A 26815-nucleotide genomic window follows, 5' to 3' on the forward strand; every position below is an offset into this window, starting at 1 on the left:
TAATTGAAGACTTAACGGAAAGAATGACCCAAACAGAAGTAGAACTTGGTAAAAACACAAGATAAGCTAAAAGATGCGAAGTAATGGGATCAAACAGGCAAGATCTGCTGCACAAGATTGACCACATGGAGAATTTTAGCAGACGAAATAATGTCCGAATTATTGGACTGAAAGAAGGAATTGACGGAAGAGATTCCGTGAGGGCTGGGAGAAGACAAATTCTGAGAAAAACTGCATATTGAAAGGGCTCACTGGACCCTGGGACCAAAGAGCCAGAAATCAGTGACCACGACCAGTCCTGATAAGACTTTTGAGTTACCAGGAATAGGAAACATTTCTGGGAGCAGTATACTAATATTCTAAGCAAAATAACATGGTCTGCCCAAGATTGACCATGGAAAAGTGTTATTTTTACAAAATTTGAGTCTTACTTTAAGCAAATGAAGGAGTTTGATGATGTAAAAAGACGGTTGCGTTCCAGAAACTTGAAATATTCGATGATATACCCTGTGACTCTGAGCATCAAAGTAGCAGAAGATTATCTATTTTTCAAGACTAAGAACAAGGTGGAAGACTTCTGTGAGGTTTATGAAAAGGCTACAGTTGCCAAAGAGGAAGATTGTGAAGAATGTTTACAGTGGGATTAAGTAAAAGTTGTATTTTAAAAAATCATTTTGTATTTATTGTTGAAAAGTAAATTGTATTGAAATGTTCATGGAGAGCTCAGAAAACAGAAGAATTTGGAAAAAGTAGTAGCAAGGTGGAGACTCCATTCTAAGGGGGAGAATGGTGCCCAAAGAGGAGTATCTATAAAAGATGGTGCTAAAGGGAGGGGGTTCTTCGAGAGATTCTGTGGGTTTATTCCTCGGGCTTTCAGGGTTTCCTGCTTACATCACTGTCAGGGCAGGTACATTGTATGTGGGGTTCCCCCCCCCCCCCAAGGGGAAAGATCACTATTATTTAAACAATCAAAAAGGTTTTATTGTTTAGCAATATTTGTTTTAAGAAATCAATATAGATAGAACATTAAAATGCAGTAGTCTTAATGTTAATGGGATAAATGGGATACTGAAAAGGAAAATTAAAGGCAGATATAGTCTTCCTGCAAGAAATGCATCTTACCAAATTGGAACATGCTAAAGTAAAAAGAGGATGGATGGAACAAGTAATATATTCATTTTGCTCAAAAGCAAGAGGAGTAACAATTCTAATTAACAAAGACATACCGATAATAGAAGAGACACTGACTGACCAAGCCAGAAGATTTGGAATGGCACATTGTAAAATTTATGCAAAATCATGGATGTTTATTGACATGTATCCACCAATTTATGATGATGAAGCCTTTATGAAAGTATCTTAAAAACAGCAGAGGGAAGACAAAATATACTGGTCAGAGGAGACTTCAATTTCTGTCTCATCTAATATTGGATAAATCACCCAAAATACTGACAAGGGCAAAAGCTGCAAAAATGACATAATTTATGAAGGATTTAAATTTGTTTGATGTACGGAGGCAGCTTAACCCTGTAGAAAGAGACTTTTCACTCTACTCAAGGGTACATGATTCATATACAAGGATTGATTTGTTTCTAATGTATGCCCAGTTAAAAAGTAGGGTGGTAAAAATGGAATATTTGGTGAGACTTCTACCAGATCATTCACCATTAACTAACAATAATGGAAAAACAAGAAAATGTATATAGATGGCAGCTCAATGCCACACTGTTGCAAAGGAAGGACTTTTATAAGTTTATTAAGAGATAGAGGTTAGTTTCACAGAATAGTTCTTTCTTCCACTGATGATAGCTTTTGAATATGGGATATGCTTAAAGTTTATCTAAGAGGATAGATTATTTCTTATACAAAAAAATCTTGAGAGAATATGCTACAGAACTAGATTGTCACGAGAAAGATATAATAAAATTGGAAAAAGATGTCAGAGAACAAGATCGCAAGAAAAAATATTGAATGTTAGAGAATTAAAAAATTGAAATATAACACATAAACATTGGTTTTGAATTTTTTTCTGTCCTAACAAAAATATTATGAATTAGGGGAACGGGTGCATAAAGTTTTATCTTGGCAGTTAAAGGCAGAGAAGTCGTATAGAATGATAAATGCAATAAAAACAGGCTGGTATTATAATAAAAGAAATAATATTTTAGACAATATATGAAACTATACAAATAGAATTATTAGGAGATGAAAATGAGATGGATGAATTTTTAACAAATGTTGAATTTCCAAAATTAGAAGAGAACAAATTTCACAAGAGAAGAAATCGAGGAAGTCTTGGGTACTTTACAAGCTAACAAATCTGGGGGAGGATGGACAATGGACAATTCTATGGACAACTTAAAGATTTATTGATGCCTCTTTGGGCTGGGCGGTGGAGACCCAGACCCTCCCAGAATCTTTCTCAACTCTTTTACAGTGCTACTGAAGAAAGGTAAAGACCCATTTAAAAACTTCATCATGTAGAGTCTCCAGCATATTAGCTATTGATCCACTGGTGGAGATTAAAGGAGAAGACTGGATATTAAGGGCTTCAAAATTGGACAAGAAGAACATAAAATTAGTTTATTTGATAATGATGTACTATTATACATGTCTGACCCAGCTGAATTCTTGATAAAATTACAAACAACATTAGAAAAATATGGAAGAATATCAGGTTATAAAATAAATATGGCAAGAGTGAGAAAATGCCATTAAAGATTTTTCATTATGAAAGATCAAAAAGTTAGAAGTGTAGAGGGCTGCATTGATCCACAAACAGTCAGGATTATGATGCTTTCTGGTTGGTGAGGGAATGCTGCCGATGGGCACATTTCAGGCAGCAGGAGTACATGTTGAGGGACGCACTGAGACTTGGTGCAGCCAAGGCTGTGTGGGGAATAGCCAGTCGAGAGTCCTGCCACCACTGAAAACTGAGGAGCTGAGTCCTGTGTAACAAACATTCGAAACATAATGAGTGCATTGCCGGTTCTGTTGTAATTACAGTGCTACCACTGGTGCAAACCAGAAGGAGAGGAGACAGCGCTGTTCTGCACAACCTACTGTTCAGTCGTGATGTCAACAGTTCCACCTTTAGGTTCGACCTTCCAAAGTGTATCACTTCACACTTGACCGGGTTGAACTCCATCTGCCATTTCTGCATCCTGGCTATATCCTGTTGTAACCCATAACAACCTTCAGCACTATCCACACCTCCAACCTTAATATCATCTGCAAACTTACTGACCCATCTTGCCACTTTGACTAAGTAATGTATAAAAATCACAAAGCGCTGGAGTACTAGAACAGTTCCCTATGGAGTACCATGAGTCACCTCCAGGCACTTTTGGCAAGAAAATCCATTCAGAATCCAAGCAGCCAAGGTTCTGTGGATCTAATGCCTCACTATTTTCTGTATGATCCTACCAGAGAGGTCCTTAAGGTTCAGAAGAAAAATCTTCTCTCATTCTTCTAAACTCCACCCAGTATAGTCCCAGACAATCAAATCCCTCTTCATATGCTAATTTCTTTAATTCCAGGATGAACCCCCTCTGCACTGCCTCCAATGCCAATCTATCCTTTCTCAAGTGAACAGAACTACACACAGGTGCAGCCTCGCCATTACCCTACAGTTACAGCAGAGCCTCCCTGCTCTTAAATTCATTCCCTCCAGCAATGAAGGCCAATGCTCCATTTGCCTTCTTGATTGCCTATTGAACCTACAAATAAATCTTGTGATTTATGCACGAACACTCACCATTTAAATAATCACTTCATTTTCTTCCAAAGTAGATGACCTTGTGTTTACCAACATTGTGCTCCATCTGCCAGACATTTGCCCACTCACAACCTATCTCTCTGTGTCCTCTACACAAATAGCTTTTCTATTCAATTTAGTGCCATCAGCCAATTGAGATACACAACACTGTCCCCCTCTTCCAAATCACCAAACCCTGTGGTTAACCAATCCTCAATCCATGCCAATGCATTAACCACAACTCCATGCATCCTTATGCAGAGGTCTTTTCCACACCTTATCAAATTCTTTCTGGAAGTCAAAGTGCACAAAATTCACTTGTTCCTTTTCATCCACTGTTCTGGTCTATCCTCAGAATGCCAGTAAATTTGTCAAACATGACCATCCTGAACCTATGCAGTGTCTGTATGATGGAATAATATCTATCCAGATCTTGCTATTTCTTCAATGATAGCTTTAAGCATTTATCCTGGCTTCCGTTAAGTTCCTGCCATTGCCAATACTTTTTTAAACAGTAGTGACATTTGCTGTCTTATAACTACTATAACCTCTGCCATTTCTTCAATATCCTGAAATGCATTCCATCAGGACCAGGGGACATATCAACTTTAGGCCCACTAGTTTAGTCAGCACTCCCTCTGTACTAGGAACATCCTTAACATAACTCCTTGGCATATTAATCCCTGTCACCAACTGTGAAGATTTTCACAAAATAATTGTTCAGGGTCTCGGTCAGTTCCCCCTTCTCATTTTCTAATGGACCTTTCTTTATTCTCTTTAGCCATTCTTTTCTGCTTTATATATTTATTAAAAACTTATGATCTGTTTATTTATCTACCTATCTATTTATCTATCTATTTATTTATTTATTGTCTGTGCTATTTTATTTTATTTTCATAATTTACCATCCCACTCTTTATTACTTTTTTGCTTTTTAAACTTTTTCCAATCTGCTAATTTTCCACTCCTCTCAGTGACCTTAAGTTTTTAATTTGATTTCTTCCTTAGACTCGTGCAGTGTGGAAAGAGGCCCTTTAGCTCAACTTGCCCACACCGACCAAAATGTCTCACCTACAATAGTCCCACTTGCCTGTGTTTAGTCCGTTTCCCTCCAAATCTATCCTATCCATGCATACATCAAAATGTTTTTGAACATTGCAATAGTACCCACCTCAACCACCTCCTCTGGCTGCCCACTTCATACACCCACCATGCTCTGGGTACAAAGGTTACCCCTCGGGTTCCTGTTAAATCTCTTCCCCGTGTCTTTTTGTTATTGATGCCCCTACTGTGGGGGAAAAAAACTCTGAATTCACCCAGTCTATTCCTCTCATGATTTTGTACACCTCTATAAGATCATCACTGCACCCCCCCCCCCCAATCCTCCTTCAATCCAAGGAATAAAACACTCACTGCTCAACCACTCCCTATAACTTTGGCCCCCTGAGTCCCAGCAAGATTCTTGTAAATTTCTGCACCCTCTTCAGCTTGATGGCATCTTTCCTAAGTTATCCATGGTTGGTTCTCCCCACTCTTACTATACTTGATTTTAATTGGAATATATTTTGATGAGGACTGGAAAAAGCTCTTTGAATGCCTCAGTTTTTCCTAAACTGTCCCAGCATTAGCTTGTGTTCCCAGTTTGTTAGCCAACTCCTCCCTCATTGTGTACTACAAACCCAATTCCCATAGTTACCATTTTAAGACTCGCGCAAATCCAAAACAGTACAAATTTCTCTACAATGATATTCCATAGTTGCCTTGACTACACCTCTTTACACCCAGTCCTCTGTAATCAATTCTATTCCTTTCTCTTCATTCCTCTGCTTTTGACATGCTTGTTCCCAGGATGAGGTCTTCCATTCCCGAACATCTGAGGCGTTGTCCTCCTTCAAAAATGAGGTTTCCTCTCAACTACCATCTACTTAGTCCTTACCCGCATCTCCTCTATTTCGTACCCATCTGCCCTGGTCCCTTCCACCCCTTTTGGAAATCTAGAGAGATTACATCTCCAAGTTCTCCTATATCAACCCTCCCTATCACATCCTCAAAGAAGTTGAGCAAATTTCTCTAATAGATTTACCATTCATAAAACTATGTTGACTATTTATCTTTCCTAAATGATTAGTCATTTCCTCTGATTGTTGACTCTAGCATCTTGCCAACGATAGCTATTAAAGATAGGGTCTGCAGACTTGCATGTTATACTCCTGTCTACTGCAAAACTGTGAAATTTTTTTAAAAATTTTTTATTTTTCACACCATAAACCACATTGACCATGATACATACATTTTCCTTTTCAAATATATACAGTGCCATTTTCTCCCCCCCCCTCCCTCCTCCCATCCCACCCTCCCTACCACCCCCCATCCATTTAAAGTACAAAATCTAAGATACATTAAACCAGTCAAACAATGTTGTCATTCAATAAAAATAAACAAGAAATTCCACTGAGTCAATTCTTTTCATTTCCTTCTCCTTTCGTTAATTTAGGTAGTGAATGTCCCCGGTAGGTTTTCTCTATTGTGTTTCATGTAAGGCTCCCATATTTGTTCAAATATTTCAATATTATTTCTTAAACTATATGTTATTTTTTCTAATGGAATACATTTATTCATTTCTATATACCATTGTTGTATTTTCAAATTATCTTCCAATTTCCAGGTTGACATAATACATTTTTTTGCTACGGCTAGAGCTATCTTAACAAATCTTTTTTGTGCATCATCCAAATCAATTCCAAATTCTTTGTTTTTTATGTTACTTAGGAGGAAGATCTCTGGATTTTTTGGTATATTGTTTTCTGTAATTTTATTTAATATTTGGTTTAGATCTTCCCAAAATTTTTCTACTTTCTTACATGTCCAGATTGCATGCATTGTTGTTCCCATTTCTTTTTTTACATCGAAAACATCTGTCAGATACTGTTGGGTCCCATTTATTTAACTTTTGAGGTGTAATGTATAGCCTGTGTATCCAGTTATATTGTATCATACGTAACCTAGTATTTATTGTATTTCTCATCGTTCCAGAACATAACTTCTCCCATGTTTCCTTTTTTATCTTTATATTTAAATCTTGTTCCCATTTTTGTTTAGTTTTACCATTTGTTTCCACATTCTCCATTTCTTGTAGTTTAATATACATATTTGTTATAAATCTTTTGATTATCATTGTATCTGTAATCACATATTCAAAGTTACTTCCCTCTGGTAACCTCAGACTGCCTCCTAATTTGTCCTTCAAGTAGGATCTCAATTGGTAATATGCCAGCACTGTATCTTGAGTTATATTGTATTTATCTTTCATTTGTTCAAAGGATAAGAATCTATTTCCTGAAAAACAATTTTCTATTCTTTTGATCCCTTTTTTCTCCCATTCTCTAAAGGAAAGGTTATCTATTGTAAAAGGGAGTAACTTATTTTGCGTTAATATTAGTTTTGGTAATTGGTAATTTGTTTTATTCCTTTCTACATGAATCTTTTTCCAAATATTGAGGAGATGATGTAATACTGGAGAACTCCTACGTTGTACCAATTTTTCATCCCATTTATATAATATGTGTTCAGGTATCTTTTCCCCTATTTTATCTAATTCTAATCTAGTCCAATCTGGCTTTTTCCTTGTTTGATAAAAATCCGATAGGTATCTTAATTGTGCGGCTCTATCATAATTTTTAAAGTTTGGCAGTTGTAAGCCTCCTTGTTTATACCATTCTGTTAATTTATCTAGGTTTCCCCCCTTTCCATAAAAATGTCCTTATTATTTTCTTTAACTCCTTGAAGAATTTCTCTGTCAAGTGTATTGGCAATGCCTGAAATAGGTATAATATCCTTGGGAAAATGTTCATTTTAATAGTTTATCCTTCCTATTAGTGTAAATGGTAAATCTTTCCAATGCTCTAAATCGTCCTGTAATTTTTTCATTAGTGGATTATAATTGAATTTATATAATTGGCCTAGATTTTTGTTTATTTGTACACCTAGGTATCTCATTGCCTGCATTTGCCATCTGAATGGTGATTCCTTCTTAAATTTTGAGAAATCCGCATTATTCATTGGCATTGCTTCACTTTTATTTACATTAATCTTGTAACCCGACACTTCTCCATATTCCTTCAATTTCTTATATAATTCTTTTATTGATAGTTCTGGTTCTGTTAAGTATACTATAACATCATCCGCAAATAAACTGATTTTATATTCCTTGTCTTTTATTTTTATCCCTTTTATATTATTTTCTGTTCCTATCAATTCCGCTAGTGGTTCTATAGCTAACGCAAACAATAAGGGTGATAGTGGGCATCCCTGACGTGTTGACCTGCTTAATTTAAATTGCTTTGATACATATCCATTTACTGTCACTTTCGCCAATGGCCCCTTATATAATGCTTTAATCCAATTAATATACTTCTCTGGTAAACTGAATTTTTGCAATACTTTAAATAAATAATTCCATTCTACTCTGTCAAAGGCCTTCTCTGCGTCTAAAGCAACTGCTACTGTTGGCGCTTTACTCCCTTCTACTGCATGAATTAAGTTAATAAATTTACAAATATTGTCTGTTGTGCGTCTTTTTTTAATAAATCCAGTTTGGTCTAGATTTACCATTTTAGGTACATACTCTGCTAATCTGTTTGCTAATAGTTTAGCTATTATCTTATAATCTGTGTTAAGTAATGATATTGGTCTATATGACACTGGTGCGAGTGGATCTTTCCCTTGCTTTAGTATTACTGTAATTATTGCTGTTTTACATGAATCTGGTAAGCTTTGTGTTTTATCAATCTGGTTGATTACTTCCAGGAGGGGAGGAATTAATAAATCTTTAAATGTTTTATAGAATTCTATTGGGAATCCATCCTCTCCTGGTGTTTTATTATTTGGTAATTTTTTTTATTATCTCTTGTATTTCTACTATTTCAAATGGTTCTGTTAATTTATTTTGTTCCTCTATTTGTAATTTTGGTAGTTCAATTTTAGTTAAAAATTCATCTATTTTCCCTTCTTTCCCTTTCGTTTTCAGTTTGGTATAATTATTCATAGAATTCTCTAAAGTTTTCCTTGATCTCTGTTGGATTATATGTGATTTGTTTGTCTTTTTTTCCTTGATGGCAATACCATTTTCTTAGCTTGTTCTGTCTTAAGCTGCCATGCTAGAATTTTGTGCGTTTTTTCCCCTAGTTCATAATATTTCTGTTTTGTCTTCATTATGTTCTTCTCCACCTTGTATGTTTGTAGTGTTTCATATTTTATTCTTTTATCTGCCAATTCTCTTCCTTCATTGCTAATTCTTTTTCTATATTTACTATTTCCCTTTCCAACTGCTCTGTTTCCTGATTATAGTCCTTCTTCATCTTGGTTACATAACTTATTATTTGCCCTCTAATTAACGCTTTCATTGCATCCCATAGTATAAACTTATCTTTCACTGATTCCGTATTTATTTCAAAATACATTTTATTTTTTCTTTCAATTAATTCTCTAAAATCCTGCCTTTTAAGTAGCATGGAGTTTAATCTCCATCTATACATTCTTGGAGGGATGTCCTCTAACTCTATTGTCAATATCAAGGGTGAATGGTCCGATAATATTCTACCTTTATATTCTGTTTTTCTTACTCTATCTTGCATACGAGCTGATAACAAAAATAGGTCTATTCTTGAGTATGTTTTATGTCTTCCCGAGTAATATGAATATTCCTTTTCATTTGGGTGTTGTTTCCTCCATATATCCAAAAGATGCATTTCTTCCATTGATTTAATTATAAATTTGGTTACTTTGTTCTTTCTGTTAATTTTTTTCCCAGTTTTGTCCATATTTGAATCCAAATTCAGGTTGAAATCCCCTCCTATTAATATGTTCCCTTGCGTATCTGCTATCTTCAAAAAAATATCTTGCATAAACTTTTGATCTTCTTCGTTAGGTGAATATACATTGAGTAGATTCCAAAACTCCAAATATATCTGACATTTTATCATTACATATCTCCCTGCTGGATCTATTATTTCCTCTTCTATTTTAATTGGCACATTTTTACTAATTAATATAGGTACTCCTCTTGCTTTTGAATTATAAGACGCTGCTGTTACATGTCCTACCCAATCTCTCTTTAATTTCTTGTGCTCCAATTCAGTTAAATGTGTTTCTTGCGCAAATGCTATATCAATTTTTTCTTTTTTCAGTAAATTTAGCAGTTTCTTCCTTTTAATTTGGTTATGTATTCCGTTAATATTTAAAGTCATATAGTTCAGCGTAGCCATTTCATACTTTGTTTATCTTCCCTTTCCGTTTCTCCATCATCACCTTTCCTTCTTATCCATTTCATCTTTCTTGTTTTGAACACTTTATAAGACAACATTTCTAAAACATCAAACATTTTCCTTATTCTCCTATTTAAAACTTCTTTAACCCCATTCTCTCCTCCCCCTCCTGAGTTGCCCTTTATCCCTTGTCGGGCAACCACATCTCCCCTCTCCATTTGGATTTGCGAATTCACTCGCAAACGTCAACTGATTTTGTAGTGACTGTAACTCCTCCCCACCCAGCCCGCCCCCAGAAAAGATTTCAATTTTCATATGTTACAAAGGTCACTCTTTTAATTCCCTCCTTATTCCCTCTATTCCCTTTCTCTCCCTTATTAATTCTTGTCTATACTCTATATATTTTCCTCTAAATACGGATACATTCATGTATACACACTATATATATATATATATATATATATATATATACACACACATATACCCCTTTACACACATACATATAGTTCGTGGTCATTTTTACTCTCATTACATGTCTTCATCTCTCTGCTTGTTTTGTAGTTGTTCTGCAAATTTCCTTGCTTCCTCTGGATCTGAGAATAGTCTGTTTTGTTGCCCTGGAATAACTATTTTAAGTACCGCTGGGTACTTTTACATAAATTTATATCGTTTTTGCTGTATTGAACTCCTTCCCCTTCTTCAGGAGTTCAAAACTTATGTCTGGATAGAAAAAATTTTTTTGACCTTTATATTCCAGTGGCTTTTTGTCTTCTCTTACTTTCTTCATTGCTTTCTCCAATATATTTTCTCTTGTTGTATATCTTAAGAATTTTACTAAAATGGATCTTGGTTTCGGGGCTAAAGTTCTATGTGCCCTCTCTATTTCCATTTCTTCCTGTAATTCTGGTCTTCCTAGGACCCTGGGGATCCAATCTTTTATAAATTCTCTCATATTCTTGCCTTCTTCATCTTCCTTAAGGCCCACTATCTTTATATTATTTCTTCTATTATAGTTTTCTATTATATCTATCTTCTGAGCTAACAGCTCATGTGCCTCTTTAACTTTTTTATTAGATTCTTCTAATTTCTCTTTTAAGTCCTCTACTTCCATTTCTACAATTGTTTCTCGTTCTTCCATATTTTCTACTCTTTTTCCTATCTCTGACATGGCCATTTCTATTTTATTTATTTTTTTCTTCTGCATTCTTAATTCTTCTTTTTATCTCATTAAATTCTTGTAATTGCCATTCTTTCACTGATTCCATATATTCTTTAAAAAAAGATACATCCATTGTCTTGCCTTTCTCTTCTTCTTCCATTTCTTTCTGCTCTTCTTCTTCTTCCTCTGGGTTGACCATCTGTTGTTTCCTTGTTTTCTTTTTACCCTCTTCTTTCTTGTTGTCGTTATTGTCTGTGTCCTGCACCTGCTGCTGTGCTGCAGGTGTCTCTCTCAGCTGTGGAGATCGACTCCGCAGCTGTTCCCCCCTCCCGTCAGTGTGTTTTGTTTCATGCGCGGTTGCGCACTTTTACTCGGCTCTGAGAGCCATTTTTGTAGTCCGAGCCCGGGACTTCCACTGACCTGAGGAAGCGGGCTTCTCTCTCCGCGGCGGGCCTCTTCGGACAGGTAAGGCCTTCACCTTCTTCCGACATTCTTTCTTCCTCTTTTCTTCCCGTTGTTTTCGACTTTTCTCTCTTCGCTGCCATTTTCTTCTCACCTTTATTTTTACTTTATTAGAAATTTTAATCTTGTACCTTTGTGCTTTGTGTGTTTTTTTTTAACTTTTCGGGAGAGGGCTGGAATTCCCTGACCGGCCACTACTCCATCACGTGACTCCTCCCAACTGTGAAATCTTTTTGAGGGATGCCTACCCTGAAGAAGTTCTCCTTTGCTCTCCAAAGGGAGTTCTGTGGGATTCTCTTTGACTGCTTCCTATCGGTAATCCCCGCTACTCTTTTCTATGATCATGTACTCATCCAAACTCGCTTCCACAGCCACGTTGCCTTCCTTGCTACTTGCCTCAACTGCCATCTAGAACATTTTGTTCATATCTTAATGAAGGGCTCAAGCACAAAAGGTTAGTTATGTATCTTTATCTGTGCTACTGACCTGCTGAGTTTCTCCAGCATTGTTTTTTTTTCTTAACTTCAATTATGGTCTCTGCAGATTTTTGTGTTTCACTCCTATAGATGTTAAACTAACTGCCCTAAAGTTCATTGGATTCTGTCTTTTACCCTTGAACAAGGGAATCGCACTGGCTGTTTCACAAAATCCTGATACCCTCCCAGAATTTAGCAAGTTTGGTAAAATATTAATCCAATGTGTCCATTATTTCTGCAACCACTTGCTTCTAAACTTTTGGGTGCAGGCCAATGGGTCCCATTGATCTGTCTGCCTTTCATTCCTTGAGTTTTTCTAATACTTTATCCTCTACGTTATTTGAGATTCACCTGTTATCACTGGAATCTTTGCCGTGTTCTCCATGGTGAAGAATGGTGCTGGAAATTTGATTTTATATATCCTTAAAAACTCTTACTGTTTGTTTTGATATTCCATGCAACTTCTCCCTCAATCAATATTCTCCCCTCTTATTAGCTTTTAGACTTTTGCTGCTGGATCCTATAAAAGTCCCAGTCCTTTGGCCTCTTCAAATGCCCGACATTTCAAATTAACATTATTCTTGACATCCTTTATTAACCACATGGAATCTCCCTTTCTAATTAGGAGAAATTCCTGCTGGAGCAGCTCTTCAATTATCTGCCTCTGTCCATCTACAGTCCTGTCTTTTAGCTTACTTTCCCAGTCCACCTGAGACAACTCCACCTTCACTATAATTGCTCTAATTTTGGTTCAAGATTCTGATTTTTGGACCCATGGTATTCACCTTCACACTGTATCTCTATCACCTTGTGAGCACAACCATCTAATGCAAGGGATGTGTCCTTGCATTAAAGCAGTGCTCGGAGGCTGTTTCATTACTTTGAGGAGCTTCAGAAAGTTTTCCATTTGTTATGAATGGCTTTACTTATAAGGTGTTAAAATTAATCTTTATTTCCTGCATTACATTATATATTTTAATGAAAAAATGGATTTCGTGTTATACCTGTTTCTCTAGATTTAAGAATTGAGGAATTATTTTGGGGACATGACAGGGAATCTCAAGGCAGATGGATCTGGAACAGCATTTCTCTGCTGAGCATTTCTTTGGGAGCGTTGCCATCTTACTGAGGCAAAGGCTTGGGAGCTGCCAAAAAGTTGGAGATGATCTGGTTGGAGCCACTTCTTTTGAAATGCTTGGAGGTGCTCCATTTAGCCCAATAGTGTCTTTTGCAGTTGAGGTCCTTCTTGGACAAGACCACATCTTGGGGGAAATGTATGTCCTGAAGCTACTCGGAACAAATGCTTATGTTTATTCAACTTGGTGGGGTTGCTCTTCTTAAAGCAGGTCTCCACGCATGGGGGGAGGGGGGGAGGGGGGGAGGGGGGGGGAGGGGGGGGAGGGGGGGAGGCAAAGGATTGGGGAGGGGGGGAAGGGGGGAGGGGGGGAAGGGGGGAGGGGGGGAGGGGGGGAGGCAAAGGATTGGGGAGGGGGGAGGGGGGAGGGGGGAGGGGGAGGGGGGGAGGGGGGAAGGGGGGAGGGCAAAGGATTGGGGAGGGGGGGCAAAGGATTGGGGAGGGGGGGCAAAGGATTGGGGAGGGGGGGCAAAGGATTGGGGGGGGGGCAAAGGATTGGGGGGGGGGGCAAAGGATTGGGGATTGCAGAGAGGGGAAGGAAGGAAATAAATCAGTGTGATAGCAGGTCCTGCAGACAAGAGGAGAGGAGAGCAGAGAAGAGCAAGTTGACTAGTGTGGTACCACTCATGGGTGGAGGGGCAGGATCAAGGCCCCTCCATGGCTGTTGCAGTCCACCAGCTGCTGTCATTCTGTGGGATCAGAGTGAACCAGGACAGCACAACACTTACTTACACTCTGTGATCAGCCTTGCCAGTATCCAGAGACCAACTAATTAGAAGGGACTTTGAGACATGACACCAATTCCCAAATTTACATGTACATGAATCCACCTGTTAGTGACCATATTTATATGTTCCTTTGGATAACACGGGATTTTGCTTTCCTGCCTCATTAGGGTTTGTGAAACGTGTTATAACCAATGGACATCATGCTGAATGCAAGGCCCATATCACTCCTCTGCCAGGGTTTCCACATCCATCTCTCTTCAACTCACCCAAGTATGATGGGATGATCGATTTATGCCATCACTCCCAAGAATCTGTCAGCCCCTGAGGCAGTCTTGTCTTTGATCCTCTCCCTCTTTCATAACAGTTCAACATTAGCTGTCTTCCAATGCACGGGCCTCAAACCTGTAGACAAAATGAATTGCAAAAAGCAGAGGTCAGGCTGTTGGAATGTAAGTAGCAAAATAAATTGCATTATTTTGCATCTTGTCACTGAAACTTTGAGTGTACTTTGTAAATGACCTTATTTGAATATTTGGTCTATTTTTCGCTGTCTCAGCAGGCTGGGTCATAGGGTAATGAATACAATCAATAAAACTCAACCTGACCTCATGTAAGATGGAGATCTGCCAAGCAATTAAGCCAATGTTTTGGTTATCCTTTCAGCCATCAAAGTCATGTGGTTAAGAGCAGTGGCTCTATATTTCAACCCATCAATGAAACAATTAGTAATATCGTTTAGATTCCAGAATTAAAAATGCAGAAAATTAATACAGCTTCTTTCCAGCTGTTGTCAAATGCTTGAACTGTCCTTTTGTACATTGAAGATGATGTCTTGATCTCACAATCCTACCTCATTGCAACCCGTTTCACTTTTTAAAAAATCAGCATTTCCTCTATAACACTAAACTTAGTTACTAAGTTTCCATTATATCATTTATAGATTCAAAATTCCTTTACTGTCAGATAATAAAAATAAAGAAATAAAGTATTACATGAAATTTCCTTCTGCCTAACAAATTTTCCCTTGCAACCGCTGCAACCGTGTCTGCCTGTCCCGCATCGGACTTGTCAGCCACAAACGAGCCTGCAGCTGACGTGGACATTTACCCCCTCCATAAATCTTTGTCCGCGAAGCCAAGCCAAAGAAGAAAGAAAAGAAAGAATGCATTCAGTGATTTCTTCTTGCTCATATGGTTTCTTTAAATGATGTTCTGAGAGATGTTAAATCATTAGCTCACCCAACCTTACAAATGTGCTTACTGTGTATTTCAAAAGGATACATAGCCAGTGTTATTTAAAGTTCCATTAAAGATACATTTGTTGTCTATGGAAAACAACCCATAAGAATCAAACTACCTTTAAGTAATTGAATCAATAGTTAATTGATCATAATGGAATGTTGCCCACTAAATGAGTTTTAAATGTAAGTACTTTAATTTGTAAGGAACAGTAAAACACTTCAATGTAATTTTGTCATGGGCAAGAATGTTATTACATTCTATAAATTGACACAGTTTCACTCAATTTATTGTTAATGGCACTTCTCAGGAGAATCAGGAATCTGACAAATGTATTTAACATACACCTTATCAGTTAACACAGAGAGCACCAAAGGTTTTCACAGAACACTTAAAGTCATCACATTAATAGAATATTATCCACAAACTATCTACAATTTTACTTTAGATTTGTTTTCATGCTGTAATTTAAATAGTGGCTGTGTCTAAGACCACAGTAATCTCACTTCCCACTCAAGATGTTCACAATACAGTACCATAAATGAGTCAACCCACCCATTAAAAGAGGCTGACAAATGTATCTTATAATTGAATATATAATCCTGGCAGATCACCTCACAGTGAAATGAGATTTATTAACAAAGTAACTGGATTTGCCAATTATTAAAAGTGAACAAAAAAATTACAGTGAACAAGATAACAGATTTTTAAGGGCCTAAATTCTTCAATACCTGTGAAGCCCATGAAATGAAATGCCTTCCCCCCTCCCCCCTCCCCATGTCATGTCATGTTGAAAATACTGTGATGGGAAGAATGGAGGATCAGATGCACAAAATGAATGCTGGGCCTGGAAATGGTCTTTCCAACTGACCAACAGGTACCTGTCATGATGATTAATTATTATTAAAGATATGGAATGGTTAAACGGCCTGCTGGACATTTCCAGCATTAATCTATTTTTCCATAGATGAAGCTTGGTTCCTAACGATAGTCCACTCAACCTGCTCATTCCCAGTTACCATTCAATATATTAAAAAGCATGCTGTGATTATGGACCGTGAATCCAAGGAAAGCATCCAGTTTGGTCAGAGTATATTTGAGGAAGGATATACTGGCTTTGGAGACGGACCAGAGGAGGTTTACTAGGTTGATCCCTGGGATGAAGGGGTTGACTTATGATGAAAGATTAAATCGTCTAGGATTGTATTCGCTCGAGTTCAGAAGAATGAGAGGAGATCTTATAGAAACATATAGGATTATGAAGAAATGGATAGGATATATGTAGGAAGGTTTTTTGAGCTGGCTGGGGAAACTAAAATGAGAGGACACAGTCTCAAGATTCGGGGGAGTAGATTTAGGACAGAGATGAGGAAAAATAGTTTTTCCCAAAGAGTAAGTGAATGTTTGGAATTCTCTATCCAGGGAAGTGGTTGAGGCTGCTTCTTTAAACATATTTAAAATTCGGTTAGATAAATTTTTACATGATAGAGGAATTAGGGGATATGGGGAGAAGGCAGGTAGGTGGAGTTAGGTCATAAATTAGATCAGCCATGATCTTATTGAATGGCGGAGCAGACTCGATGGGCCATTTTTGGCCTACTCCTGTTCCTACTTCCTATGATCCTATGTTGATTCCACCGCCCTGCATGATCCCGACAGCCCCATCGCCCCGCTGTGCAGTTCTTCACAAAAAGCTGCTAGCTTTTGTAGTTGTATTGCTATTCCTGGTCCCAGTGGGGCTCAGGCAGCGGAGCAGAGGGAGGGGCCCATCAGGCAGCAGAGCAGAGGGAGGGGCCCATCAGGCAGCAGAGCAGAGGGAGGGGCCTATCAAGCAGCAGAGCAGAGGGAGGGGCCCATCAGGCAGCAAAGCAGAGGGAGGGGCCCATCAGGCAGCGGGGCAGGGAGGCTGGCAGAGCATAGCCACAGGGGCAAGTTGAACTCTATTATCCAATTTGCTAAAAAGAAACACAATGGGTTCTAACTCAGCGCAATTCGCAGAAGAATTATGCATAATTGCAAAATAAAATCAATGTTGTCAATCTAATTATGGAAGGCTGGATTACACCAATCAGAAACAGATATAGAGGCTAATAATGTTATGGCACAATAGCAAAAAAAACATGGATGTTCTCACTGGAAAGAGAATAGAAGGGGTGTTTATCGTTTTATACGAAGGAAGGAATTTGGTGTGTACGAAAAAAATTATTATTGGCCATGAATCAGCCGGCTGTGCTCTGACAGCTGTGAAATATAACTGTGCAGTCAGCTGGGCTGCTAGAGTGCTGACTGCAATACATCACTCAGGACATCACCGCTGGAGCAGGTCCCTTCCCCCCCCCCCCCCCCTTTAAATCCTGAGTTGCAGAATTACCTTCAAATAATGGTGCAGTATAACCATATAACAATTACAACATGGAAACAGGCCATTTTAGCCCTTCTAGTCTGCAATGAATTAAGTGCTCTCCTCTAGTCCCACCTACCTGCACCCTGCCCCTAACCCTCCATTATTCCCATCCATATACCTATCCAATTTTTCCATAAATGACAAAATTGACCCTGTTCCCTCTTGGAACCCTATTCCTTGCAGCACCATTTTCTGAGTAAAGAAGTTCCCCCTCATGTTACTTCTAAACTTTTGCCCCTTAACTCTTAATTCATGACCTCTTGTTTCAATCTCTCCTTCTCTTAACGGAAAAAGCCTATTCACATCAACTCTATCTATCCATCTTATAATCTTAAATACCTCTATCAAATCCCCCCTCAAGCTTCTACGCTCCAAAGAAGGGTCCCCAGGTTCAGCTTGCCCTGCAATTTTTCCCATTTACTAGGAGGGTTGGCAGTGTGAAATGGGCTTATGAGTGTGTGGCTCGGTTCAACAACACCAGCATTTACAAATTTGCTGACGATACCACAGTAATGGTCTATATAAAATGGGGACATGAGTCAGCATTCAGGAGGGAGACTGAAAACTTAGATGAATGGTGAATGAACAACAACCTCTCCTACACAGAAGGAGCTGACTGTAGACTTTAGGAAGGGAAAGCCAGAGGATGATGATCCAATAATCTATGGGGTATCAGAATTGGAGAGGGTGAGCAAATTCCTTGAAGTTGTAGCTGCTTCATAACAGCTTACAAACGAATGGAGAATATACTCACTCATTCTTTTCCAGCACATCATGAAATCAACTTTCTTTTATTCCACTAGATTCAAAAAATTCTTCAAATCACTAAACACCACCAAAAAAAAAAAAAAAAATCACTAAACACCACCCAGCCTTACCCCCTGACCTTCTCATTGGATCACCGCCACATGAGTGCTCCTGACATAATCACTCTCCTACTCCTGCAACAACCCCCACCTAGCCATGCAGGGTGGTGACTGATCGTAACTGTCCCACCACATAATGGTCTGGTGGGCTGATACTTCAGTCAGGCCTCGTACAATAGTGCAAGACAGGCTACGCACAGTCTGAATGGCAAGGGTGCAACTGGTCCTCTGACTTTTGCTTAAACACAGATCATGGACCATCGATAAAAGCCGGCTTTAACCTGTCGATGGAAATCATATTAACTTTTCCATTCCTTTCGATTACAAAAGTCTTTGGGTGCCATCATAAGATCTGAAAAAGACCATCATAAATGGGATGAAGAGTTTTGTGAACAGCATCATGCTGAAGGAATACATGAGTATGACATGACATAAGTTATTAGGCACATAAACTGCAGGTGATGCCTGCCCCATAGGAGTAGGTTTGAGTCATTTTGTGTTTTCCCAAAGATGGTCAATACAACTAGCCGGATCATAAAGCGTTGTGCTTGGACTCAGATTCACAAACTCGCCTGGCAAGGTTTAACGTTGAGCCATGTATTAGTTCTGCCGCCAAACATCCAAGATCTGCCTTAACAGCAGTACATACTCCAAGAATAACCATGGGCAAACGTTCACACCATGTAGATGCATCACCACTTGCTGTTAATACTTTCCTGAATTATTGATGGAAACGTGCAACGTAGGCCATTGTGTGAATACAGGTAGTGCCCAGAAGATCAGTGAGACCTTGGAACAACGATGACTTGAATTGAGACCCTCAATCTGTTGTAATAGTGACTGAAAGATGGAATCCAACGATCCAGGAAAGCCCTAGTGACTGTCTCCACAAAGAGGTCAGTGATAGGAATTGCCTCCTGCCACCTGGTAGTCCGGTCTTCATTTGTGAGCAGATAAGTGTATCCCCGAGATGGCAGATGTGGGGCTACCAAGTTGAGGTGCACATGCTGGAAACGAGAATCCAGAACAACAAAATCCCCCAGCTTGGAATTTGTGTGTCTGGAGACTTTAGAGGTTTGATATGGGAAGCAGGTGCTTGCCCATAATCCAACATCCCGATTAACTTGAGGCCAGGTAAAATGCTCCATAACTAGTTTGATTGATACTCTTTCACCAGGATGTGATTGTGAAAAGACTCAAAAATCTCCCACCTCATAGCCACCAACACAAAAGATCTAGGCCATCCTGTGGAAAAGATAACAGACTATCTTTTCACCTGATTAATCCAGGGTCACATCTTTAAGACTGGGACCAGAGTTGATCCGGCAATACCAGAAGAGATCAGAATCAGTGTGCTGAGCAGGGTATGGTACTTACCAAAAGGCCACCAATCCTCAGGAGATTTTTTTGGAACCATATGCAATGATGTTCAGCAACTGTCAGATCTATGGACTATGCCCAACTCTTGCATGTGGTCAAATTCTGATTTCACTACATTAAGATGGTCTGAGGATAATCTATGAGCCCATGCCACAATTGGAGGACCCTGAATCTGTATATGGTGAGTTATCGTATGTTTAATGATGATAATGGGGGAAACCCTTGAGCAAGGCTTGGAAAGGGCAGGAGCCAGGTTGAAGGCTCGTCAGCCAGCTGACAATATTTGAGGGACGACAAATGCAGCTCACATGCATACGAGCTGCTGTCTGCATCACAGCAATTTTTCAAATCCACCAACAAAGCAAAATGTGACAAGAAAATGGAATTTACCACATTTGCAACTGTGAAAAACCACCAAAAAGGTTTCTCGAGACCTCAGACCATATGTTCAAATATGAGAATCATTCATGGCTGAAAGAACACATGACAAATTAGGGTGTCTATGCTCTTGAGAGGTTGGAGGGACCACTGAAATCTCTGTGCCGGAATCACCAAGATATTGAACACCTGAGAGACAGTCTTTGAGGAAAAGACGGCGACTGACATAACCATGGGCAGCAGTTGCCTCTACTGCTGGGTCTGGTTATTTCCCAGCTACCATTTGTAGACCACCATGATTCTAACTACGTCGACAGAAGGAGTTCTGTTCCATTGCCTAAAGCCTGAACCTGCATAGACAGTGCTGCCTCTTGCTGCTCCAATGCAGCTATTTGAGAAGATGCCGGCACCTCAGAAGGCACAGTATGTAGTTGTTCCAGTTCCATTTGCTCCTGCTGACTTGAGGAAGAAGCCAATCCCTCTGTATTCAATGCAGAGGTCATGAATATAACGAGGTTGGCATGATCCGCCAACTGATTGAGGGAGGACATTCGAAAGACACTTATCAAATGCTCTTGAATACGAGGTAAACATCAAAGGAATCTGTTTCCAAAAATTGTCTTCGACAGGGTCTGTTCCAGCTAGCCTGTGCCATCTCCTCAACACCTGTGATGATAGCCTAGGCTGTTGTCAGCTAGTAATTGGGCAATATGAGTTGCCCTAGATGGTTGAGTATGCTGTGGAATAGCCACCTTAAGCATGTCGTATGGGAGTTTACCTGGATCAACCAAGACATCTTCCACTTCACAGGCAACCTACTCTGGAAGACGTTCCACAAGTAAACCCTATTTCATCTTCTGACTCGTCAATCCAAGAGTAGAGAAGCACTCTTCAAGATTCATGAGCCATGCTGGCACATTATTAATAAAAGGGGAATGGATGGGAATCTTCAGTTTGATCTCTCCAACTACTCCTGTAGGGGCCTCATCCTCATCACTATCCATTTTAAATTAGAAAGTGCTGTGAACTCACGTGGTCACCACTTGTAGCTGCACTGCTTTATGACAGCTTACAAACAAATAAAGAATACACTAACTTTTTTTTTCCAGCACACTATGAAATTGACTTTCTTTCATTCCATTAGACACAAGAATGAATTCTTCAACTCCCCAAACACCAGCCAGCCACAGCCACCTGACCTTCTCATTGGATCACCGCCACTCAAGTGATCCTGACGTAATTACTCTCCTACTCGTGCAGAGTTATTATCTTGGAGGACCTTTATTGGACTCAATATACTAATGGTTGTTAAGAAAGCACATCAGTGTCTCTACTTCCTCAGGAGTTTGCGGAGGTTTAGCATAAGATCAGAAAACTTGGTAATCTTCTACAGATGTGTGGTGGAAGGGGTGCTGCATCATGGTCTGATATGGGTGCACCAATATCTCTGAGCAGAAAACTCTGCAAAAGGTAGTGGACACAGCCCAGTACATCACAATCAAAAATTACCCCACCATTGAGAAAATCTACATGGAACACTGCCATCAGAGAGCAGTAGCATTCATCAAGGATCCACACTACCCAGGACATGGTTTGGTCTTGTTGCTGCCATCAGGAAAGTGGTAATAGGTGCCATAAGACTTCCTGGTTCAGGATCTGTTGCTACCCCTCAACCATCAGACTCGTCAATGACAAACTCAATCATTTAAGGACTCTTTGCACATTATTTCTTATTGAATATTATTTTCTGTATGGCACAGTCAGTTTGTTTACATTTTTTTCTTTATTTACATTTCTCCTTTTTCTTTGGTACAGTTTTTTGCACTACTGGTAAGAAGAAAATCTGCCTCATCACAGGAAAAAGAACTTCAGGGTTATATGTGATGTCATGCATGCAATCTGACAATAAATCTGAATGTTGAACTATACACTCAGCTGATAATAAACTTGAACATGGTTTATACTATGTCATACCTTTGCCAAACCTCTTTAGCACAAGTGACAATAAACTTGAAATTATAGCTCTAAACTGAGCAGGTTAGCTACTTCAGAACCAACTATTGATGTGTGTCTCGAGGTTATGACCTCCAAGTGCAAAAGGTGCTTTGATCAATAGTAACCATAATATCCAAATGACCTAAAGCACTTCAAACAAAAGGCAATGCTGAGACATGTTGGGAGAAGCAAGAAGCATCCTCAAGGGAAGAAATTCCATAGTTTTGGATTGTGGCAGTTCCATAACATGCAGTGATTTTATTAACATATATTAAAGATTTATGTATAAATATAGGGAACACGATAAAGAAATTTGCTGATGCTCTTAAAATTGACAGTGTGAGTGACACAGAGGAAAATTATAAACTGCAGTTCAGTTGAACCAAAAAGTGACAACCTGAGGAATATGAAATTATTTCAGAGATGTAACAAGGCAAAGGACAGAGTAAATGTGGAGGAACAGCAAGACCATGGATTGTCGAACCGAAGATTCTCAAGTGTATCAGGGCAGCCAATACAGTGATTAAAAAGAAAATGACAATATCTTCTTTTATTAGTTAAGTTTGGTATCTACTAGAAGAGAAGGGAGCTAATGCTGGAACTAAATAAAACATTATTTAGACCACGTCTTGAACACTGTGAATCACAGTCATAAAGTCAGAATGGAAACAGGCTCTTCAGCCACTTGAATCAAGTTGCCCATTTGCACTAGTCTTACCCAAACTCTTTTTATTTTCCTCACATTCCTATCAACTTCTCCCAGATTCTACTTCTCAGCTGCATACTTGGGAACATTTCCAATAGACAATTAGCCTACCAATCTTCAGGATTTTTTTGGGGATATGGGAGGAAACCTGATCACCCAGTGGGTATCCTACACCAGAGATCAGGATTGAACCCTGCATTCCTGGGCACAGTTCTGACCATCACACTGAACTGCAAGGAAGTTTATAAAGATCTTGCACAGATAACATTTAATACAGAAGTATTGTGTTTTAGGATGTCTAACATAGGTAGGACCGACACAGTGAATGGTAAGGATCTGGGGAATGTTATAGAGTAGAGGGTTCTCAGACTACAGGTACATAGAATCTTAAAATTGGCATAACAGGAGTTCAAAAAGGCTTTCGACATATTAGGCTTCATCAATTAGAGTATTAAGTATAGAAATTTGGAGGTCATGTTGCAGTTGTGTAAGACATTGGTGAGGCCCTATTTGGAGTATTGTGTCCAGTTTTGTTCACTGTGCTATAAGAAAGATGTTGTCAAGTTAGAAAGGGTGCATAGCAGATTCATGAGGATGTTGCCAGGATTCAGGGACCTAGAGAGAGAGAATGAGCAGGCTTGGGCTTTATTATTTAGAGTGCAGGAGGATGGGGTCAGGGGAAATTTGCCATCATAGAAGTGTATAAAAGTATGAGAGGAATCGGAGAGGAGAATATAGCAAGCCTTTTGCCCAAAGTAGGGGAATCAGCAACTAGGGGACATAGGTTTAAGTTGGGAGGTGAGGTGGCTGATTTTACATGAATCGGAGGGATAACATTTTTACACAGCATGGAATGGGTGGTTGAGGCAGGTTCCATTGCAATTTTTGTTTTAAATTAGATGGGTTTATAGGGACATGAAACAAATGCATGAAGGTTAGATTAGTGCGAGTGGGAAAGTTGGGCTGAAGGGCTTGTTTTCATATTCTGTGACTTTTTTTATGGAGGGGCCCCGCTTCGAGGCCGGCTCTGTAGGCAGAGAAAAATGAGCATTTATCTTTTTATAGAGGAGGCCTAAAAGGCTGCTGCAGTTTTGCTTTTATGAAGAGTGGGGCCACTTTGCATCTTCCAGAGCCAATGGAGGCAGGGTTGACTGGTGCCATAGCACTGCCCGTCAACATGACAGCATACATACACGGTGTGCAATGGCTGCCTTCATTACCCATGTTAAGGTGGTGCCCTATCAATCTAACCGTTTCTCAGAGCAATTCCAGCTGCATGGGGGATTGTGGGTAACGAAGACGGCCATTGATCCTTCTGTCTGGCACTGCCCCTCCGGCTCGCTGAGGGACTCCAACACTTACATGGTGTAACTGCGACAAGATGCTGAGTGGACACGGAGAAGTGGAGCCAGCGAGTCCGAGAGACGAAAGAGGGGAGTGAAGAGCCAGGCTCGGCATGCCAAAGGGGCATGGCAGGGCTGAAGAGGAGGAAGGAGCCTTGGGTTTTAGAACAGGAACCTCTTTTTGTTTTAATGTGAGATGAATGACTGGGTCCTGGGTTGCAGGGTGTCATCAGCTCACCCCTAGCCAGCTGCTTGCAGCGGCAGAACGTTTATAGAGCGAGGTGGAGCGCTCTGCTCTACCCCGGCGACCAACCAGCCTGAGGAGGGATTGGAGGCGGCATCATGGAGATCGTGTCGAGCATTTATGGAGGTAGGTTCAGCGACATGAGAGCGGAGAATATCCACCTTTACGGTCAAATTGTTTTCCTCTATAAAAGGGCCTTGTGATCCATGGGTTTGGAGACGGATTGATCATCTCCTGTGCAATGCTTCAGGTTGGCCTCCCTGCACCACTTGCCACAATTCTCACATCCCTCTTCAACCCATGGCCCACTGAAAGGGAGGTCATTTTGACTTTGGTTCATCGTGAGAAAGGTTGCTTGTAAATGCTGTCATCACCCCTTTCACACAAATCCTCTGGGCCAATCTTCTCTGCGTCAAGTGGGATGGCTGGATTTTGATCAGTCATGCGACAAACAAATGACTTTTGAAGCCGCCTGCTCTTACTGGGATCGCTCCTGGCCCTTTACCTTGTAGTTTCCGACCCGATGCCGGGGGTACGGGTGAGGGCCTTGTGACCTGAAAACCCCGGGCTCTGGCGTTGGACCCCTGATGTCACGTGACTCCCTCTCTCCCTCTCTCACACACACACACACGCACACGCGCGCGCACACATAATGGGCCGCCCCGCAACCAGCACCCCCACCCCCGGGCCCGGCAAGGCAGCATGGCCAAGCGTCCCACCAGACAGACTCTCCCCGCACCCAAGCCGAAAGGCTCACCGCCAGGGCACGGTGATGTCTCCGCCACTTTCCAGCGACTGCGTGCGCTCCGCAGCCGGCTGACGGGAGAGGAGCGGGCGCGGCGTCCGCGCAGAGGCAAGTTCACCCCCGTCCTCGGGTCCCGGTACAAGGAAGGAAGGGTCGGGGCGATTCTCTCGACCGACTGACCGACGTGGGCGACCCTGGCGCATTTTGGCGGGGATAACCCCACCATCCATCTCCTCACTCAGATTTGGTGGTAATTCGGGAACCGTGACCGTGGGGGCGGTGAGGATTTGGGTTTGTTGGTGAAGAGGGAAGGGTCAAGGAATATGATTATGAAGAGAACCTGTTTCACTCCAAGGAACCTAAGGGGGGTTGACTTTCCCTGGACTGGTTCAGTTAAGGATGCCTTTCTGAAGTCGACGCCCCCTGAATCCGTCCTCGGGAATGAGGAACAACTGGCAGGCGTCTGCCTTTTTATTCTCCTCATACCGGACGAATGGCCCAGGCTTGAAACTTTGGTGACTCTACTTTCTATGGATGCTGCGTGACCTGCTGAGTTTCTCCAGCACATTTGTGCATTGCCCTCGACCGCGGCTTCTGCAGATTTTCTTGTTTAACTCCTCAAGCTAAAACTGTCATGTTTGGTTGACTGACAAGCAAATGGATTGGACTTGAGGCTGGAGACTTTCACCCCCCTGCATGCTTGGGGCTGGTTCATTGATGGATTTCACTCTGCCCTTCGATCTATTGGCTGAAGGGTTCAAGGGGTATGGAAAGAAAGCAGGAATAGGGGACTAAGTTTGTATCATATTAACTGCTGGAGCAGCTTGAAGGGCTGAATGGCCTTCTGCCCCCTATTTTTTAATGTCTTTATTACACCTGGCCTTGGTGGCATTATGTGGATAATGGTGGGATTGTCTTGGTGTCCCAGCCTGAAATGCCAGTTACCTTTCACTTCCCATGAATGTTGTGTGTGTATTGCATCTGCAGATTTTCTTGTGAGTTAAAAGGGACTATTTCTGTGCTGTACCATTCCATGCTTCTTAAGTTTCATCATGGACTGCGGGTGAAGTGGCCTTGTGATCAGGTTCAACCTGGTCATGGAAGACTCCACTTTGCATTTTGAATCTCATATAGCTAATTCATCCCAATTTCAGTCAAGCCCCTTGCACTGAGCTTGAAATCATGTTGCAAGGAAACCTTGCCTGGTTAGATTGATAGGGCATCACCTTAACACGTGATTTGGTACAAAATGTCACTGCTCATCCCTCAATAGCAATAACTTATGAAAATAGTTAATGTTTGTTAAAGATGTAAGTGGCAATTGGGAATTGGTCCTTTCAAGCCCAGTGATGGATACTGTGTGGACATGAGCCCATGGTTCTGATATTGTATGCCAACAAGCCAAAATACTGCATCAGTGAGCAGGCGTGTGCAGCAAAAACACCAGAGAATCAACAGGGAAACAAAAGACTGCAGTTGCTGAAATCTTGAGCAAACCACGAGCTGCTGGAGGAACTCATTGGGTCAGGCAGCATC

The 26815-nt window shown here is 40.4% G+C and overlaps 1 long non-coding RNA gene across 1 annotated transcript; it reads right to left on the reverse strand.

The window, feature by feature from the left end:
- Positions 1-2709: 2709 nt before the first annotated feature.
- On the reverse strand, positions 2710-25141 carry LOC138751333 (uncharacterized). Its single transcript, XR_011349822.1, has 3 exons — positions 24310-25141; positions 14247-14382; positions 2710-2948 (listed from the first exon to the last, which is right to left on the reverse strand). It is a non-coding gene; the product is annotated as an uncharacterized lncRNA (long non-coding RNA).
- Between the last annotated feature and the right edge of the window lie 1674 nt (positions 25142-26815).

This window comes from Narcine bancroftii, chromosome 1 (genome assembly GCF_036971445.1).
Source record: "Narcine bancroftii isolate sNarBan1 chromosome 1, sNarBan1.hap1, whole genome shotgun sequence".
Classification (NCBI taxonomy): domain Eukaryota; kingdom Metazoa; phylum Chordata; class Chondrichthyes; order Torpediniformes; family Narcinidae; genus Narcine; species Narcine bancroftii.